Here is a 22,547-nt window from a genome sequence, read left to right on the forward strand (position 1 = left end):
TAAAGGTAAAAGTAGTATGAAGGTTTATTCATAAAATATTGGGAAAATATTGGCAAAATTAATATTAATGAGCACATTTTGCCAATTTTCCTCATCAACTTCATCAATATATTGGCAAAAACAATAGAATACAACGAATCTTTCAACAGCAATATCTCAAAACCGTTTGTCCGATTTGGCTCAAATTTTGGAATTAAGATTATTTTGCATATCTCTCTGCAACAAGTCTATTTTAATCTCAATCAGAGCAACTTGATTTTGCCTTTCGTACCACCTTAAGATGTCATTTTCGTGTGCTCAAAATTACACAGCATAAAATTGTGGTTGATTTACACATTTGAAGAACCTTTTTTCATTGCTCTCTTTTTTCATTCAAATTGTTGGGAAAATAAAGTCACTACTTGCAAAGGGAGGTATGAAAACACGCAGAGCAAAATTTTCAACATGGTGTATTTAATTTAGGATTAGTGCTTTCCAGTTATTGTTTTTGTGTTAAGTGTACATATACCTTTTGTGCACAGTATAATAAAATCCAATACCACAGTAGATAGCTACTTCATCAATACCAATATCAGCAGTAGATAGCTACTTCATCAATACCAAACGGTAGATAGCTTCCTCACCAATACCAATATCACAGTAGATAGCTACTTCATCAATACCAATAACAACAGTAGATAGTGACTTCATCAATACCAATATCACAGTAGGTAGCTACTTCATCAATACCAATATCAGCAGTAGATGGCTACTTCATCAATACCAATATCAGCTGTAGATACCCAGCAAACACAAAACGTTTTCGACATCATTCGCAAAAGGTTATAAAAGGTTGTCAGAAAACGTTTAAATGTCGGGTTATATAAAGGGTATAAAAACGTTTTAATAACATTCCAAAAACATTCTTGAAAACTTGATACAAAACATTCTAAACAGAATGTTATTTTGGTGTTGAAAAAATATTTTGCGAAAAATGTTTGCCCAAAATATTGTCAGTAACGTTTTAAAAACGTTTTCATGACCTTTATATAACCCGACATTTAAATGTTATAAAGGTTTTGAAAAAAAAACATTTTAAAAACATTTCTGTGTTTGCTGGGTTCAAATATTTTAACATAATGTTATTTAAGTATTGACACAATATTTGGCAAAAAAGTTTGCAAAAATAGTTTACAATAACATTTTTTGAAAACAATTAAAATTATTGTTGTAGTGTGTTTTCATACAAAACGTTTTAAAACGTTATCATGACCTTTATATAACCCGACATTTTAATGTTATTAAAACGTTTTTACCTAAACAAAAAGCCAAACTATAACTTATTTAAAACGTTTTAAAACGTGTTTGTGTTTGCTGGGTAGCTGCTTAATTAATACAAATATCAGCAGTAGATAGCTGCTTCATCAATGCCAATATCACAGTAGATAGCTACTTCATCAATACCAATATCACAGTAGATAGCTATGATATCAGTAGTAGATAGCTACTTCTTCAATGCCAATATCAGCAGTCAATAACAACTTCATCAATGCCAATATCAGCAGTAGATAGCTACTTCATCAATGCCGATATCAGCAGTAGATAGCAACTTCATCAATACAATATCAGCAGTAGATAGCTACTTCGTCAATGTCAATATCAGCAATCGATAGCTACTCCATCAATGCCAATATCAGCAGTATATCGCTACTTCATTAATACCAATATCAGCAGTAGATAGCTACTTCATCAATACCATTATCCGCAGTAGATAGCTACTTCATCAATATCAATATCAGCAGTAGATAGCTACTTCATCAATACCGATATCACAGTAGATAGCTACTTCATTAATACCAATATCAGCAATAGATAGCTACTTCATCTATACCAATATCAGCAGTAGATAGATACTTCATCAATACCGATATCACAGTAGATAGCTACTTCAACAATACCAATATCAGCAGTAGATATATACTTCATCAATACCATAATCAGAGTAGATAGCTACTTCATCAATTCCAATATCAGCAGTAGATAGCTACTTCATCAATACCAATATCAGCAGTAGATAGCTACTTCATCATTACCAGTATCAACAGTAGATAGCTACTTCATCAATACCAATATCAGCAGTAGATAGCTACTTCAACAATACCAATGCAGTAGATAGCTACTTAATCAATGCCAATACCAATATCAGCAGTAGATAGCTACTTCATCAATGCCAGTATCAGCAATATATAGCAACTTCATCTATACCAATATCAGCAGTAGATAGTTACTTCGCCAATGCCAATATCAGCAGTAGATAGCTACTTCATCCATGCCAATATCAGCAGTAGATAGCTACTTCATTAATACCAATATCAGCAGTAGGTGGCTACTTGAACAATACCAATATCAGCACTAGATAGCTACTTCATCAATACCAATATCAGCAGTAGATAGCTACTTCATCAATGCCAATATCAGCAGTAGATAGATACTTTATCAATACCGATATCACAGTAGATAGCTACTTCATCAATACCATAATCAGAGTAGATAGCTACTTCATCAATTCCAATATCAGCAGTAGGTAGCTACTTTAACAATACCAATATCAGCAGTAGATAGCTACTTCGCCAATGCCAATATCAACAGTAGATAGCTACTTCATTAATACCTTTATCAGCAGTAGATAGCTACTTCATCAATACCAACATCAGCAGTAGATATATACTTCAATACCATAATCACAGTAGATAGCTACTTCATTAATACCAATATCAGCAGTAGATATCTACTTCATCAATACCAATATCCGCAGTGATAGCTACTTCATCAATACCAATATCAGCAGTAGATAGCTACTTCATCAATACCAATATCAGCAGTAGATAGCTACTTCATCAATACCAATATCAGCAGTAGATAGATATCAATACCAATATCAGCAGTAGATAGATACTTCATCAATACCGATATCACAGTAGACAGCTACTTCATCAATACAAATATCAGCAGTAGATAGCTACTTCATCAGTATATCAGCAGTAGATAGCTACTTCATCAATACCAATATCAGCAGTAGATAGCTACTTCATCAATACCAATATCAGCAGTAGATAGCTACTTCATCAATACCAATATCAGCAGTAGATAGCTACTTCATCATTACCAGTATCAACAGTAGATAGCTACTTCATCAATACCAATATCAGCAGTAGATAGCTACTTCATCAATACCAATATCACATAGCTACTTCATCAATATCAGGAGTAGATAGCTACTTCGTCAGCAGTAGATAGCTACTTCATCAATGCCAATATCAGCAGTAGATAGCTACTTCAGCAATACTAATATCAGCAATAGATAGCTACTTCATCAATACCAATATCAACAGTAGATAGCTACTTCATCAATACCAATATCAGCAGTAGATAGCTACTTCATCAATACCAATATCAGCAGTAGATAGCTACTTCATCAGTACCAATATCAGCAGTAGATAGCTACTTCATCAATACCAATATCACAGTAGATAGCTACTTCATCAATATCAGGAGTAGATAGCTACTTCGTCAGCAGTAGATAGCTACTTCATCAATGCCAATATCAGCAGTAGATAGCTACTTCCGCAATACCAATATCAACAGTAGATAGCTACTTCATCAATACCAATATCAGCAGTAGATAGCTACTTCATCAGTACCAATATCAGCAGTAGATAGCTACTTCATCAATACCAATATCAGCAGTAGATAGCTACTTCATCAATACCAATATCAGCAGTAGATAGCTACTTCATCAATACCAATATCAGCAGTAGATAGCTACTTCATCATTACCAGTATCGACAGTAGATAGCTACTTCATCAATACCAATATCAGCAGTAGATAGCTACTTTATCAATACCAATATCAGCAGTAGATAGCTACTTCATCAATACCAATATCAGCAGTAGATACTATATAGTAACTATACCAAAAGCAAAGTCAGGAGTGGATAACTGCTAGAAACTCCTTACACATGTAATTCATGTAGAACTCCTATGGTTAAAAGAACATAACTATGAGTCGATTTCAAATTAATTTTTTGGAACGATAAGCATTTCCATCCTAATATGATAAATACCCTGAGTCATAAAGCCATAATGTACGATCTTAAAATATGAAATTGGTTAATTTCAAAGCTGATTTTTTTTACATATTTGTAATGTTTACACACGTCCCAACTTGCACCTAAATGGAATCGGCCAAAGTTCGACATAAAGTCATAATTGACTTTTTGTCCTCCCATAGAACTGTATGTTAAATGGCCAAAATAACCAGTGTGGTTTCTTTTACTTTACCTTGTTATTTCAGCTTAAAATGGACAGCAACCCTTCCCGGCAGTTATTACTAATATTATTTCAACATTCTGAATAAAGAATAACAAAATTAAAATTCATGTTCCACCAAAAATACTGTCGAAACGTTCATACCAGAGCAAAAATCTAAGAATTAAAGATTCTACCACGGTTCATACACACAAGCTCACGTTGCATCTATCCTTTCATAAGGCACTTCTAGAATGAGCCATAGGGAGGGTCAAATTGGGGGAGGGAAGATTGGCCAGCCGAAAGTGAGGAAGGAGGAAGCAATTTTTGGCAAGCCGAGAGGAGGGGCAAGCGATTTTGGCAGACATTCATGGTGTGCCTTTTAAATAAAACGCTCTAAAAAGACTAAGGAAAACAGTATAGGGCCTATTAAAGGGCAAGTGTTCCCGTTCGCTACGCTCGCAATATCCCAAAAATCTGGCATGTGCAAAAGGGGTGGTAGAAATGTTTTTTGTTTGTTTGTTTGTTTTTTGCAGGGCGTCGGGGGGAGGGGGCAAGCAATTAGTGACATATCGAGGGGGAAAAGCATATTTGGCATGTTGTTTCCCCTATTCCAAAGACTTTTCTTTCAGCTTAGCCAGCTTTCTTGGTATGGGGGGCAAAATAGAAAGTTCGGGACAAAGACGAACAAAATTTCCTGGTTGTATCATTGGACCCGATTATACCAGTGAGATATAGCTTCTTTTTTTTTACTTTGCACTTTGCCTTCCCGATTTTCTTTTTGAATTTTTTTTTTATATTAGAGGAGTAAGCCTATTTTTCTTATTTTTTGTTAGGCCCTGCCCCCCGCTGACTACGCTCTATTGGATACCACTAACAGGTTTATCACACTTACGCCTCACCGTCCTTACGCTTCTTTATTTAACGATTTCATCACATGACTGATATTCTATACATTTTTCGCGGGCGTGGACATTTGCTTTCAGTCGTTCGTCATGTTATCATGTATCAGAAACACAGACAGGGACAGGTAGATTGGCGTAGGCCTATATGGATATGGTATGATTGAATTGCGATGATTTATCTCGTTGGAACTAAGCCTGGAGGCTGGAAGCCAGAAATCTGAAACTAAAGACGAAAATATGACGTACGTTTTATAATATTGTTGTATTTTAATCATAAGTCAGTAGGCCCTATGATACAGTGTGGTCTTTGTACAAATCCTGGGGGGGTGTCCAAGTATTCACGTTCAAAGACGTATCATGGTAAGTTTTCTAAAGGGCCAGAGACAAAACACCGGTGGGCATGCGACCCACAGGACCTACAAAAGTATATCTGTGATATTTGAATTCTTCTACACACTCGCTATGAAATGATTAATGCAATTTTTGCCAAAACTGACTACTATTCGCAAGATGCTGTGAACTACCAAATCGCAACAGTTTAAAATAGTTACTAACCTTAAGGGCACTTCATCAATATACCAAAATCACTAAAAGGTATCCCCGAAACTGTGGCTCATCCCCTGTGAGTATATCGGGGGGGGGCGGGTTGGGGGGTGGTAAAAGCAGAGAGCAGCAAAAAGGAAGGGCGACATAAGAAGGGCGGCAAAAAAGATTGGGGTCAACCTTTTGTGCTGTTAAGAAGGCAAAACTTTTTTCCAGCCCCCTGGTTTGGTAACTTTAATAGTACCTTAATATATTTAGGTGCTGTTCAGTAAGTCATACCATAGCTGATACCAAATTTTTATTTAATTTTACAGTTTGTACGGTTTCTGACAACATCGCGCATCGGACCCGGGATCGGAACACGGATGTCTTAACGACTGCATGGATGTATGCAGTTGCAGAAAAAGAAGCAGAATTATTATAGGTAGGCTATACATTTAGCTTCATCATTACCATCGTGATCAATTTAATCAAGACATGGTCATCGTCACTGAAATGATTGATCGTAAAATTTAAAACAAAATCAAAGCTACCAGAAAAAAAAAGACAATCTCAGTATAATAATTCTCTTTGGAATGGGTTTAGATTGCATTTTAGCTATACATATTAAGGGTAGACGAGGTATTGTTGGTCGAAGCAACCTAAAAATCGATTTTCATATATTATTGAAAAATAACACCTTGATGTTTTGCAAAAGATCATTCTACAAATCGTATACTTTGCAAACTTGCTTAATTTATTGTTGTTAATGAGTTATGTACGTTTTACTAAAGTGTTGTTGTTTCAGCCCTCTTTACAACGTAACTCAAGAACCGCAGCACATATAAAAATATATCTGTGATATTTTAATTCCTCTACACGCTCGCTATAAATTGAGCAATGCAGTTTTTGCCGAAGCTCACTACAATTCGTAAGATGCTGTGAACTACCAAATCACAACAGTTTAAAATAATTAATAACCTTAATGCTCAGATTCGATGGATGTTGTATTTTACAATCCACGTTAAAATGGTATAATGTTGTATTTCAAATGATTGAAACATGTCAAGTTGTCATTCAATCACTAAAGAATAGAAAAGAACAATTATTATTTCAGAAAAATGATTAACCAGTGCTTGTCTTTTGATTTCTTAATTCACAGCTTTATAAATGTAATTTCACGAATCCATTATATTCAGGGTTAATTTGTGATGTTATCTTAATAAAGGACATTATTTTTTTCTGGGAGTTCTTTTGCCAAAGTTAGTAGCACCCCTCTGTAGCACTTTGAAGGCCTCCAGTCAGTTTATTTATTGGCCGTTTACCCAGGACAGAAAAGATACTTTCTTACATTTGCTCTGCATACCCAGTGTTAAGAAATAAACAAAATATGACTATCATTTGAAAACTGATTGTCAAAGCATACTTGGTCAAAGGTAATACATAAAACTGCCAATTTGTTAGCTTCTGCTCCACGATTTTTTTATCTAGGTTAGATGGGGTAGTCCTATTCGTTGACTGGATAGTCATTGGCTTTAGTAGCTTCGTAATTTGCTCACTGCCGGGGCTCACTGACCATTGCTGACAACGTGAACAGGCCTATTCGAAGCTCAAGCATGTCTCGGTACCGGGCTCTGGGTCTAAACTACGGTTTTTTTTTGGTAGATCAGCGGTCACATTTTTATGTCATTAAATTTGATTGAAAGTAAATATCCGAATGAGTCTGCTGCCTTATATTGTATAGAGCAAATATTTACGTGTATGGTACAAGTTGTAAAATTTATACAATTTATACCCGAATTTATACAATTTAGAAAATGTAGAAAATAGTAGTCAAACTTACGGCTGCTCTCCTGATGCCTTGAAAACCCCTAAAACTCGTTAGCTTCCGAGAAAGGCGCAGGATTGGTTGTTTTAGCAGATTTCCCATACTTTAAGTATGGGGAAATTTTACCTTGGATTCTTTTTTTCTCATATCTGAGTTGCTTCCAATGATTGCTATTTGTGCTATTTGTGCAATTGGTGGAAAGGGCTTTAACGTGCCGGCTATAAGAGCAATTATGACATTGATCACCAAGTCCCTTCTAGCCGTCAGCAATTTGTGCAATTTATGCAATTATTAACTTAGATTCTTTTTTCTCATATCTGAGTTGCTTCCAATGATCGCTATTTGTGCTTTTTGTGCAATTTGGTGGAATGGGCTTTAACGTGCCGGCTATAAGAGCAATTATGATATTCATCGCCAAGTCCCTTCGAGCCGCGCCGTCACACTTTCTTACAACTTATAGGCTATTCGTGCAATTGACTGACATAAATGGCACAAATTGCAATACCTGAGGCTATTTATGCAATTTGTAAATATTGCTTACGTATGTGGCTATTTGTGCTATTTGTACAAATTGCACACTTTCTTGCAATTGTAGGCCATTCGTGCAATTGACTGACATAAATCACAAATATTGCAACACCAGTGGCTATTTATACAATTTGTCCGACATAGATTGCAACAATTGCGACTATCTGTGGCTATTTATGCAATTTGTGAAAATTGCTTAAGCAACTGGCTATTTGTGCTATTTGTACAAATTGCACACTTTCTTGCAACTGAAGGCTATTTGTGCAATGACCAATCCTGCGCCTTTATGGAGAGAGCTTCCGGGGCTATACATAATACACAGTACTCTCACCATTGACGCGTGACCTCTACAAACAGATTGAAACAGTGTATGTTATAGGTATATGGGCATTGCCTTGTTAACGTCAGTGTGAAAAATAACCGGCCAATATTTAAAGTACTCTCTGAAATTCTAGAAAATATAGTTTTGTAACATGTCCTAAATTTTTAACTAATTTAGGTTTTTGGAAATATTCGCACTTTGGTATTTTAGTGTATGTTATAGGTATAGGGCATTGCCTAGTTAATATCACTGTGTGACAAATAACCGGCCAATATTTAAAGTACTCTCTGGAATTCTAGAAAATATAGTTTTGTAATATGTCCTACATTTTTAGCTAATTTAGGTGTTTGGAAATATTCACACTTTGGTCTTTTATGTAAACGACAGATAACACACACAAAAAAACAAAGAAATTATTTCCAAACCGTGTTAAGTCTACAACCATTATGTTTCTCATTTTCAAGAATGCTGGGTAACTTAACAATATGCAGACTATTGTCTCATTTCGCAAACAAAGGCCCACATAGCATTGTTACCATAACTGAAACTATAATACCAGCTCATTGCAATATCGCACAGGTAAAACAGAAACATGTGTAGTGTGTATTTAACCAGAGAAGATCTGATTTAACATAGTTGAGCTGTTTTCAATGAGTGTTATCTTGGTTTAATAGCTTTTAATGGGGTTTAAGTCCTGCAAAGGTCGTGGTGAATTCTATATACTGTAGACAAAACTGCATCATGATAAGCTCTCAAATTTGGCCATTTTAGCCTATAAAGTGCAAATTTTCGTGAGCTTCGCGCGCATGTATTCTACTTTTACACCATATTTCACCAGTTTAGCTTCAATATGGCAACTTTTTCTCGCGCATTTGAAGGTACACCGAGCGGAAAGAGTGGAAAAAAGAGTGAAAGAGTTAAATGAAGGACAACCCCTTTTTGAGTAGAAAAAAATCACTTTAAAAGGATTGCAAAAAGTAGGCCTTGTTTTTGGGTTACTCCTTCATGAAATTAAGGTTGGTTTAGGGTTAGGATTAGGGTTAGGGTTAGGATTAGCTTACACGAAATAATTACATGAAGGATCGTGTGATGAAGCGCGCGAAAAATGTAAATTTCAGACTATTTTAAAATGAAGGTGTGTTTTGCAATTTGATGGGCCAGTGGCGCAAAGCGTGTAATATTGATTTATCCCTGTCAATTCGGAAAAAAATCTAAATTTAGTAGGTCCGTCTGTTCCGATAAAATACAAATTCCCATGCCCATTCGCGATTTGCTCATCCGGATGATCGTAAAAATCATCAAAATTCAGATTTTGGTATACCTCATTGTCATAGATCTATGTGCTAACATAGCCTGCAAGTGGTTCAGCCGAAAGCCATGTATTTAAAACAAAATAAGATATTTTACACGAATCTGTAATTTAGATACTGACAGTATCTAAATTAGCTGCATGTATTTGAATGAGGCTTCAACCTAATTCGTCTCAGACTTCAACTTCGTCAGTGTACTGCTGCATTTTGTCATTTCAAAAATACCAAATGACAATTTGAATGACTTATCCTTTACTTTTAAGCAATTTATAAACAATTGCGCTGTAGACGGGGGAATATACGGTTTGACCCAAAAAAAATTGCAACAAAAGGTTTTTTAACTGATTTTGGTACTATGGGACCTCAGGAATAACAGAAAAAAAGTCCCAAAAAATCGGGCTACCGGAAAGTGGTTTTCCAAGATGGCGTCCAAAATGGCCGCCACAAATTTTTATAATTACTATAATTCATTTATTTTTCACCACAGAGTTGGAATTTTGGTGTCTAAACCCATGTTTTTGGGTCAATGATTTTAATATGATCAACAAAAATATTGCAAAGTGATCAGATAACCTAAAAATCCAAGATGGCGTCCAAAATGGCCGCCGATACCCTTAAAATTGCTATAAATCACTTATTTCTTGTCATAGAGCTGTAATTTTGGTGTCTATCCCTATGTTTGTGAGTTCAACAAATCCAATGAGACCATTAAAACTTTCACCAAGTGATAGCATCCATCATGAATTTCAAAATGGCTGCCATTTCTGATATATTTTGCCAAAATTGCAAGTTTTGAAAATAACAGAAGCTATACATTATATTTTTAATGTTTTATATAACTGTTTAATTAAACAATTAAAAAAAATAATACAAAACAAATAAAATGGAATCATTAATTTTATTAATAAATGATTTATTCAATATATTTCCATCAATAAGAATAATGATATCTTATGGGAGCTCTCGATCATCTTCAAACAAGCAACTCCTAATTGGCCAGGAATAATTCACACTATCCATAGAGGAAACAAGCACCCGGGTCAGTCTTCGGTTGTGTTTTTGCCTATGATAGATTGTATTCAGGGGATAAGACCTGTATTCTTTCCACATTGGAGTTCCTTTGCAGTTTGGCAATGAAATATAACCTGTCACCAATAGTCATATTTGACCAGCCCCTATGCTGAGATCATCCATGATGCACTGGAGAACAGCCCATTGAAAAGGATCGTCTTGCTGCTGGGTTGTTTTCATACATTCATGAATTTACTTGGAGCAATGGGTACTCTAATGCAAGGGACAGGACTTAAAGACATCCTAGAATCTGTGTATGGTGAAAGTGCTGTTGTGCTTATGTTCACTGGAAAGTCTGTCCAAAGAGCATTCCAGGACCACCTGCTGGTAGACAAGTGTCTAAACCAAATGATTGTATCAGATGTGCTGCATGATAATCCCCAATTTCAGACATTGATGGATGAATCTGAAGATGTGTACTCTTCTTTGATGATAGGGGAAACAACATTGGAGAGTATTGAGACATCTGATATATTGGGCAAGATCAAGCTAGAACTTGAAGATGTTGAGAGTGGCCAGAGCTTTGATCATGGCAGATCGCACCGGATGTTTGTCCATACGCCTAAGTGCTGTTGCTGACTGCCTTCCAATTTTTGCTGCAACTGGACATTACAACTACTTGAAATCGGCATATCTCTACATTCATGAGATGAGTGAGCTTGAGACCAAACATCCAGACGTTTTCCAGAAATTCTCCAATGACTACCATGTTATTCGCCGCAGTAATCAGTTTTGGGCAGGCCTAAGTTCAGATCTAGTAATTGAACAGACGTTAATGAGATCACTGAAGAGTACTGGAGGCTTAACACGTGAACGAAGAGCAGTGATCACCGTGTATGATAACAATGCCATGCAGGAATTCAATCGCCTCTCCTACTCTACAAGTGAGCAGCATAAAAGAGTCCGCTGAATCAAGGATCAACATAGAGATACATTAGACTTATCCAAATTAAGTTCAAAGTTGGATACTTACTCACACTTCTCTTCAGACCCTTCCTTAAGAAATGTTGTGAATGGTGTAGTGGCCGATGCCGATGTTAATGTTCATGAGTATGAGTCAGTTGGTATGGCAATTGTAGCCAAAATGCATGACCAACCAGCCTTTAAAGTATCATTCAAGCGCAAAGACAAGGCAAAAACCCTTGAAGATTCGTCTGCTGTACCAATTGCTCCAGATCAGACCATTGACCCCGCCCTCTTATTTCAACGGTTTGTAGTAGTGTAGCAAACAGGAGAGCTTTCAATGCAAGAGGTTATGGATTACGACATCAGTACATTTCCTCCCACCTTGTTTGAGGCTAGAAACATTTTCCGAGAAGCAGATGAGCCTCAAATAGCTACCACTATCGCTGAACATTCAAGCAATGTGACGTCAGGTGATTGCGAAGTCCTCAAAGAGTCTTGTCCAATTACTGATCATTAAGTCCTTGGTGGCGGTTCCTTGTTGCATCGAGTACCATGGAAAACTGGAGACAGTTATGGGTTGATTGCACAGTCATATGCAGATTTCACTGTTTTCCATTATGGATTGGCAACTGTGGTTTTGATGGGTATGGTGGAGGTCCATCAAAGACAATACACACCAACGACTCAACAACCATTCTCCCAAACCAGTCAAGGCAAATCATTGAGGATTTTGGTAGCAAAGCTATGGCTGTTATGTTTGGCAGCAATGGGGAGAGTTCACTTGCAACCCTGCGCTACAACATATTTGTCAAAAAGATAACATCTGCAAAATCATTTGTCACTCCTGAACGTTTGCCTCCTACTGCATCCTCCACCAAATGTCACCGCCTCAGAGTTTACTACCAGATTATGGTCTGGATGGGGACTAACAATGGTATGGATGTCTTGGACTAGGGGTGGAAAATAGACAGTAATCAGATGTTTCCGATCATGACTGACATGAAGGCTGCCCCTGATAACCTACTCAAAATGATCCACTGTAATTGCAAAAGTGCCCACCTCGCTGCAGCTGCCAAAGATATACGGACTACCATGTCATGTTAAATGCGGACCCCTGCCAAACTGACTCATGTTACAACCCATACAGCAATCAAATAGTTATGGAAGATGATGGAGAGTGAAAATGATGTACTATAGCTAATTAACTCAATTAAAATGATCAGAATTTTAGTCCTACCTGAGTAAGGAACGTCATATGATATTGAAAATGAAGGCTTCTAGTAAAACATCATCATTATGTGCCTATATGTATGACTGAGTATACAAAATATTGTATGAACTCTTTATGCCTATTATGTCTGAGTCTACATAATATTGTATGAACTCTCTATACCAACTATGTCCGAGTCTACATAATATTGTATGAACTCTTTTCCAAATTAGACTCTTTACAAGCCAATGGGATTACGCCTCTACCTGATTTGACTAGCCAATTTATGCCAGCCAACATTTGACCTGCCTATTGTGTCTCACCAATATTGACTTTTATATTATCATTGCTGAAATTGGGCAATCTATTTCAGCTTAACTAGGAGACTTGTCTCAGTATTCCTGCATAGGGATGGTAGGGATATCAACCAACCAACCAACCAACCAACCAACCAACCAACCATCGCACTGCATTTTTTTGATTCCATCAGTGCTGGCAACTTTGTGGCTGTTGTCTTTACCCACTGGGAAGTACTTGTAAGATAATATAAATACAGTTCAAGTCATTTTAAGGTTTTTCTCACTTTACCAACCAATCATAGTGAGTCACGTCACTACCAACCTCAAACGACAGGTAATATATACAGTATAAAACAATTTTGGCGACAATATTGGATGCCAAATTTCTGGCTGGACCTCCAAACATGGGTGTAGATACTAAAATGTCAACTTTCAATAGATCATTATTGCGTTAAAAAGTATCACCTAAATACTAGATTTTAGGCAGCAATTTTGGATTTATAGCTTATCTGATTAATCTGAAATATTTTTGTTAGTCAAAGAGGAATCCTTGACCCCAAAAACATGGGTGTAGACACCAAAATAGCAACTCATGGGTGAAAAATAAGTAAGTTATAAGGATGTTTTTTGCGGCCATTTTGGACGCCATCTTGGATTTCTAAGTTATCTGATCACTCTGCAATATTGGATGATCTCAGCATAGGGCTGGTCAAATATGACTATTGGTGACAGGTTATATTTCATTGCCAAACTGCAAAGGAACTCCAATGTGGAAAGAATACAGGTCTTATCCCCTGAATACATGTCTATCATAGGCAAAAACACAACCAAAGACTGACCCGGGTGCTTGTTTCCTCTATGGATAGTGTGAATTATTCCTGGCCAATTAGGAGTTGCTTGTTTGAAGTTGATCGAGAGCTCCCATAATATATCAATATCCTTATTGATGGAAATACATTGAATAAATCATTTATTAATAAAATTAATGATTCCATTTTATTTGTTTTGTATTATTTTTTAAACAGTTTTATAAAACAATAAATATATTAATGTATAGCTTTGTTATTTTCAAAAACTTGCAATTTTGGCAAAATATATCAGAAATGGCAGCCATTTTGAAATTCGAGATGGATGCTCTCACTTGGTGAAAGTTTTAATGGTCTCAATGAATTTGTTGAACTCACAAACATAGGGATAGACACCAAAATTATAGCTCTATGACAAGAAATAAGTGATTTATAGCAATTTTAAGGGTATCGGCGGCCATTTTGGACGCCATCTTGGATTTCTAGGTTATCTGATCACTCTACAATATTTTTGTTGATCATAATAAAATCATTGACCCCAAAAACATGGGTTTAGACACCAAAATTCCAACACTGTGGTGAAAAATAAATGAATTATAGTAATTTTAAGATTTTTGGCGGCCATTTTGGACGCCATCTTGGAAAACCACTTTCCGGAAGCCCGATTTTTTGGGACTTTTTTTCTGTTATTTCTGGGGTCCCATAGTACCAAAATCAGTTAAAAAACCTTTTGTTGCAATTTTTTTGACGTAACCCCCCTTATGTTCATATATTCCCCCGTCTACTGGGATTGTCCCACCGGGAATGTTTGAAACATTTTCCTCCCTCAGTGACATGTGACCCAGATATCGCACCACGTAAACAACACCAATAGGCCAATTTTTGTACGATAATGGGTGGATTGAGGTCACAAAGTCTGTCAAAAGCCCGGTCAAAACGAGGGGGGGGGGTCAAAAAGTTTAGTGGTTCATTGAGGGCGGTGACAAAAAAGTTTGCCGAAAACTACCCCCAACAAAATTATTAATGATCACTCCCCTAGTCCGAGGTTGCTCAGACTGATATTCTCCACTTTCAGTGGAGAAGGCATTTTAAATAGTGGAACTCCCGGTGGAACTCCCGGGGTGAAACTCAAATTTAGCTAGTGGTGGGCGCCCATAAAGCACACGGACTGTCTTTACCAATAAATTTTCTTTTGCGCATGCCCACTTTGGTGATGGAAAACAATGAAATTTGTGAAGGAGGTACATTTATGAAGTTCGTGATTCCCATTTTTGAATTTGTTGTGCCGGCCTGTACTGCATGCATGTTGGTTGGGTAAGACGTATATTAGTAAAATGATGCCACACTGATACATGTTACACTGTTATAGTAATCCATCATCCATAAACTTGATGACGCGTATCATTATTTCATTCTTTTTCTGACAACGTCAATGTGTTGAATGATAAAAGTCTTGGGGCATGCATGGCAAAGCCGCACTGCCAACATGTACATCACTACATGGCCACGGCTGCGCTGCCGAGTGTAAGGTGAATTCTGAACCATAAATTTCGTTTCTGAACATCATTTTGCCAAATCATTTTTTACAAATTAAGCATGCTATTATTAAACCGTCCATCATGATTCCACACGCTTGACAATATAGGGGAAGGTGGGGCATAACGGAACACTTAACTTCAAGGATGCTCTGTGACGTCACCATAAGTAATATGACTGTAAAAATATATGTTCAGTTGAAGATTGTATTTAACTTTAATATACCATTAACCAATATAACTTGAATCTTACAGTTTTTATAAAAATGAAGAAATATTTTCAAAAAAATAAATCCGTTTTGCCCCACTATCGGGCAAAACGGAACCCCTATGGGGCAAAACGGCACCCTGGGTGTAAACTTATATCAGTAGTTCCATCGGTAGGCCCTAGGCCTAGTTATATGTAGGCCTATATTCAGTTACAATATTAAGTGGGCCTACCATCTCTGTGGAGTGAGTAATATAATCATTAAGTAAGCCTATAATATGTATGACCAATATTTGATTAGAAGGAAATATTAAGTAGGCCTACCCATCTCTGTGGAGTAAGTTAACTTTTAATCATTAATTCTATCTGTAGGCCTAGTTTAATATGTCTATGTTTCAGCGAAGTGTTTACCATGCTCGAGTAGGCCCCTAGATAACGCCTACATTTCCTTGAGTGAAGATGTATTTATGTACAATTGGGGCAAAAGCGGAACCCATCTGTGGGGCAACGCCCGGGCAAAACGGAACCCTGTTCCGTTATGCCCCACACTAGGGGTTCCGTTTTGCCCCATACCCGATTTTTTAGAAATAGGTTGCATGCATAATACATTGTAGCATATAGCCCATGCAGTACATACAGCTCAAAGCTAGTACCTTAGTGTTTACATATACACAATTATTTAAGAATCCGATATTAATGAAGTAAAATTTCAGTACATTAAACATCTGCATATCTTACGTCAGACAGGTTGTAATTATTTGACTCGATCTTGCTCGGATGTCAGTAGATTGTTTCAGATCAAATTTTTGTTGTAAATCTGGGTGGTCATACTTGTGTTCCTCGATATAATTTGCATAGACGACAGTATTGCCAAGGCCTATTTTTCCCGTGGGTCCGTTTTGTCCCGGGGGTCCGTTATTCCCCACCTTCCCCTACTAGTGCAGGCCTACCACGCAAGGTCCTGAACTAGATCTACTATCATGGCATGCTAACATGAAAGAGTATACAGTTAACTAGAGTCTTAGAAGTGTAGTTTGAATTTGCTCACTAATAGCTATTGCCAATGATTGGAGGCTAGAGGCCTTTTTCTATCAAAATCTAGAGATGTGAAGGGCGGGATGGTCGAGCGGTTAAGGCGTTGCGCTGTCGGCCGGGAGATACGATCGGTGAGGGTTCGAGCCTTGGGCTTGCCTTAGGTGAAAATTCACTTCCCTCCCAAAAAGTTTCTATATGGCTGGGAATCCTTCAATTAAGTCCAGTTTCATCACAGAATTGATTTAATTGTAGAATTTCTTCTCGCCTCCATACACTGCTTAGCACGTGCAGATATAGGTAGTTTATGTCAGTGGCGTAACTACAGTGGGGGGGGGGGGCAGAGGGGGGCAACGTGGCGCCAATTTGACCAATTCAGCATCGATTCTGTGCCCTCCAAGCGATGATGATAGTCAAAATTTTGTTGCGTGCATTTCAGCACAAAATCAATTAAAAGAACATTTTAAGACTGATATTCAACTCCTAACCAAACTTATTGGTATGCCTTATTTGTCCACCAATTTTGTTTCTTGCCCCGGGCACTACCAACCCTAGTTACACCACTGGTGTATGTGCAACGTCCATGATTTGGAAGTCAAGTAAAGCTGTTGGTCCCGTGTTCAGGAGGATTCATCCCTGTGCACGCTTTAAGTGTCGGAGCTATTCAAAAGAGAAGGGGAACCATGCCCGGTTCTGATATCTGCACTCAACCCTCTAGGTTCAAGAGTACAAGATGGGCACGATACAACGTAAGTTGTCTACCCATAAATCTAGTAGAACTAGAACTAGAAGTGGAGACATTTTTGAATGCTCGGGGCAAAATCCCACCATTTCATCCCATGGAATGTTGTGAGCCATATATTAGGTATAAAAGGTGAATTCAAATTTGCCGTCAAACCACATCATTTTATATATCAAATTAAAGCCCTTGAGTAAAGAAAGCCAAAACTGAAAATCATTTGTCATAGCACTTTCCACAGCAAAGTTACATCTTGTTAGGCCCTTTGCACTTGATTATTAGTTTCCTGTTGAAGATTTTGAAAAGGGATGAGGTGACTTTTAATTATTAATTATTAATTATCTTTTATTGTCTTTATTTAGTTTGAACTATTACAAGCAACTATTGACTGATTTTGACTAGAGCGGGCATTTAATTATTTCACAACAATATTTGATTTTATAAATAAGTGAAGGTGGGGTTATTCTCTTTGTTCATTCATCATTATTGTTGATATTATTACAGTCAAGTAATGGCAAGTAGAAGTAGTTGAAAGTTATTTTAAAGCAGAAAATTAGAAATAAAAATAAAATAATTAATTATTTTGAGATTTTCAATTTTGGACACGGGCGGTAAACAGGAAACTAATAATCAAGTGCGAAGGGCCTTAAAGAGTGACTTTCATCAAAAACATTCAGCCAACAGTTGATGCATCAATTGCTTTACAAAACAGCATAGTCTTGAGATAGAGCAGCTTTTCCTATGTGGAACTGCTATCAAAATCCCTATATAATTCTATATGTGCGATTATCTCATCACAAAAATAAATCATATATTTGAGTCAAGTGAAGCATAGACAAAATATTTATGTAGGTTTTGATTGAAAATCTTTTCTTTTAATTTTCTATGTAAAATTCTTTTTGTGTTTGGGCCCTGATAAATGGTTTAGCACAGTTGTAGTAACTACAAATTTCGAACGTTTGAGGAAGTGCCATAGGGTGTCTCTAGTCTAGTGTTAATTGTTTTCATGAATCAAATGTCGCAAAATATTAAGGGCTCATATTGAAATACCCTACCACGTTTTCACACAGAAAGAAGGCAGGATTCCTATCGCTAAGCGCGCGCCCAGGAAAGCTCAGTCATAAAAGCGGATGGATTATATGCATCAGTGATACACCCTGCCCAGGATTATAACAAAACAAGGCTAGCACAGAAAAGCTGCAGGATGGCGTACACCTTCCTGTGTAAGGGAATTTCAATATGAGCCCTAACCCTAAGGGCTTTTTAGCAAAGGGACAGGGAAAGAAGGAAGAAGGAAGGAAGGAATTTTAAGAGAAAACAAAGAAAGTAGTTGTTTGCTCTGGGTGGGATTCGAACCTGAGACCCCTCACATGCCAACCACTGGGTTGGCGACACTTTGCCATGGGCGTTGGGCTATGCTGGTTAACGAAACCATGCCTATATATCACTTTGGGTTATTGCGTCATCACACTATGTGGGATGCGTGCATGAACAGCGCATATATCAAGTAGTATTTTGTAGGTATGAAAGGCAAACCTTATAGTTTAAGCACATTTGCTAGTCGGCCAAATTGGCCTAAACCGATGCACGTTAGGGTTAAGGAAGCCTATATTGAGTTTCGATAGTAGTAACCTAACCTAACCTTTTTGGCGACGGGACAGGGAAAGAAGGAAGGAATTTTTCAAACAAAGAAAGATGTTGTTTGCTCTGGGTGGGATTTGAACCCGAGACCCCTCGCATGCCAACCACTGGGTCGGCGACACTTTGCCATGGGTGTTGGCCTTCGCTGGCCAGTGAAACCGTGCCTATATATCACTTAGGGTGATTGCATCATCACATTATGTGGGGTGCACACATGAACAGCACATATATCAAGTAGTATTTTGTAGTACCCGGTACGGTGTAGGGTTAATATTGACAATAATTAACAACCTGTTTGACCTGGAGCAACACTTTTTTCACACAGACGGCTAAAATAAGTATGTATCTGAATGTACATTTATTAAAAATGCATATAAACACATACACAGCACTTCTCTCACCAGCCATTGATGGAGCTCTGTCAGTGCAAAATCCCACCATTTTATCCCATGGAATGTTGTTGGGAGTCATAAAACATTACAGTCATACATTACTGCTGCTGTCTTGCACTCTTATAAAGAAAGGAAGGCAGCAATAAGGCAAATCCTCAAATTTTTCTTCCCATATATATATATAAACAAATACCAAGAAATGAACAATACTGTCCTTCAGTGCTTGCATCTGCTTGAAGAGCATTCACATATGCTTAAAAAGTATTGCATTTAACTGATGTACAAGGTTTCTTCTTGGTTTGCACTTTATCGAATCAAATCCTCTATTTACTGTGTAATTTGACAGCGGTATGGATTTATTTTTGGTTTCCCAACTTTTTTTCTGTGTTCTACCTCTAAATGCCTGCCACTGCATTTATGTGGATTCATGCTTTCCGAGGATAACACTACGTTGCAGATAACACACTGGTTCTAATCTCAACATTACCCTCCAAACCATACGTGAAAACTGGTGCTGATGAAAACTTTTTCATATTTGGCACCTTTTTTGGCTCTTTTTGTTCGGCACTACTAGATTTCCACTTTATATCTTCCTTGACTTATTCTTGATGTCAGGCTTCATTTCATAACACAATAATTGAACAGTATTTTGATTTTTTTTCTTCTGGCAAGTAACCCCCAAAAGGGTCGTGAGTGACTCAGGGTTCACCGTGGAATTAGGTGTAAGTTGAGACATGTGTAAACATGACAAATATGCTAAAAATTCAGGTTTGAAAAAAAAATTGAGCAAATTAATTTTTAAAAGATAGTAGCCTTAAATTGCAATTCAACTCCATTTAAGACTTCAAAATAGGCAGCCTTTGCTCTAAAGATACAGTTGACTCATTAAGATAACTATCATTCAAATTCAAACATCAACAGACTATTTAAAATGTGTTGCAAAAACTTACAACGCTGATCTACCAAAAAATGATTGCAAAGGACTCTTGCCTCGAATGTGTAACTAGTTCTCAAGTAATGTACAGTCTATGGCTATTCTTGGTATTAAACCAATGGTATCACGCCAATTAGCTTAAACATCACATTCAGTTAACTTATACTTATGATTATAATCGTGTAATTTTTTGAAAATTTTGCAGATTTTAAATGTTGTTGGACAGATGTCATTCAGCTATTGGGAGCAGAAGTTGTTTGAACTGGAATGCTAGGCTGGGATTACTACCCAATGGGATCATTCATTCATAGGTAAGAGTTATTAGTATTCTTAATCGTCAAAATGCATATAGGCCTGTTTGATAGGCTTCTTTGTAGCTATCTAAATTTCAAATGTCACAGGTGAGGAAGGTTAAAAGAAGAAATGGAAGAAAGTAGAAAAATCCAGGGTGTATATCTCTTATTTCAAATAAGGTCCGCTATCTATACCTTATTTAAAATTAGAGATAGCGAACCTTATTTAAAATTAGAGATAGCGAACCTTATTTTAAATTAGAGTTAGCGAACCTTATTATAAATTAGAGATAGCGAACCAAGTTTGAAATTAGAGATAGCGAACCTTAGAGATAGCGAACCTTAGAGATAGCGGACCTTATTTGAAATTAGAGATAGCGAACCTTAGGGATACGGGATTGTTAAAATTAGAGATAGCGGACCTTATTTTAAATTAGGCCAAAAAAAAAAAGGTTCGTCTCAAAGCTTGCGCGCGCGTTTATAAAAACACACGATTTGACAAAAAACAAATGCGGAAATTTTTTTTATAATTTTATAGTTTTTTCCAGAAAAAATCGGCGAAAATCAGACTTTTTTCTCAAAAAACCATGAAAAAAAGTCGGAATAAAAAAAAAAAAAAGAATTTCGTATTTTTTTTTAAATTTTTTTTTTGTTTTGAGACAAATCTTTTTTTTTTTTTGGCCTTAGTGATAGCGTAACCTTAGAGATAGCGAACCTTCAATAAATTAGTGATAGCGGACCTTATTTAAAATTAGAGATAGCGAACCTTATTTAAAATTAGTGATATCGAACCTATAGGTTTAGTGGACCTTTTTCGTAATTGGTGATAACGAACCTTAGGGATAGCGAACCTTAGAGATAGCGGTCCTTAGAGATGGCAAACCATAACCAATAATTTTGTGAGTAGGCCTTATCAGGGTTGTAGCTAGGCCAAGTTGAGTGCCTGCTAATTTTACTATCCAATTCATGAATTAGGCGCAGGCTCAGGTACTCTTTGATTTTTTAACTTCAAAACATTAGATTTTGGCCATTGCAATCTAAATGTGTTCTGGGACCATTTGTCAGAATTTGCACAGATAGATATAATTTTTGCACTGGTAGATATTTGCTAAACATAGGAAATCTTATTCTAATACACTCAGCTTCATTCTGATGTGCTGCATCGAGTGCCCAGCTGTTAACAATTAAAGCTCGGCGTATGTGATATCACAGAATCCCGTATGTGAAATCACTGACCCGTCTTTGAAATCAGAGACGTCTGTGAATTATGAGTGCCGCGAACTGATATAGCGCATTGTGTATTTGTTGCAATATATTTATTAGGGCTCATATTGAAATACCCTACCACGTTTTCACACAGAAAGAAGGCATGATTCCCTCGCTAAGCGCCGCCTCAGGAAAGCTTCGGTCATAAAACGGATGGATTATATGCATCAGTGATACACCCTGCCCAGGATTTTAACAAAAGAAGGCTAGCACAGGAAAGCTGCAGGATGGCGCACACCTTCCTGTGTAAGGGAATTTTAATATGAGCCTTTATATTTTTGCTTAAGTGCTTCTAAGCTAAAATTAAGTTTGTTTGGCTTATAATATCTGAATGAAGATTGTGTGTTGATATAGCATATGGCATGTACACAGCACTTACGCAGTTACACTAGTTGTGGGTTGCTTAAATGCATGACTAGCGCACGCTTGTTTGCATTTACAACTAAGTTGGGACTTTATTGATGAGCAGTAACAAAAAACAAATTTGTGCCTATATTATAAGCCAAATAAACT

This window comes from Amphiura filiformis, chromosome 15, assembly GCF_039555335.1.
Source record: "Amphiura filiformis chromosome 15, Afil_fr2py, whole genome shotgun sequence".
In the NCBI taxonomy this organism is placed as follows: domain Eukaryota; kingdom Metazoa; phylum Echinodermata; class Ophiuroidea; order Amphilepidida; family Amphiuridae; genus Amphiura; species Amphiura filiformis.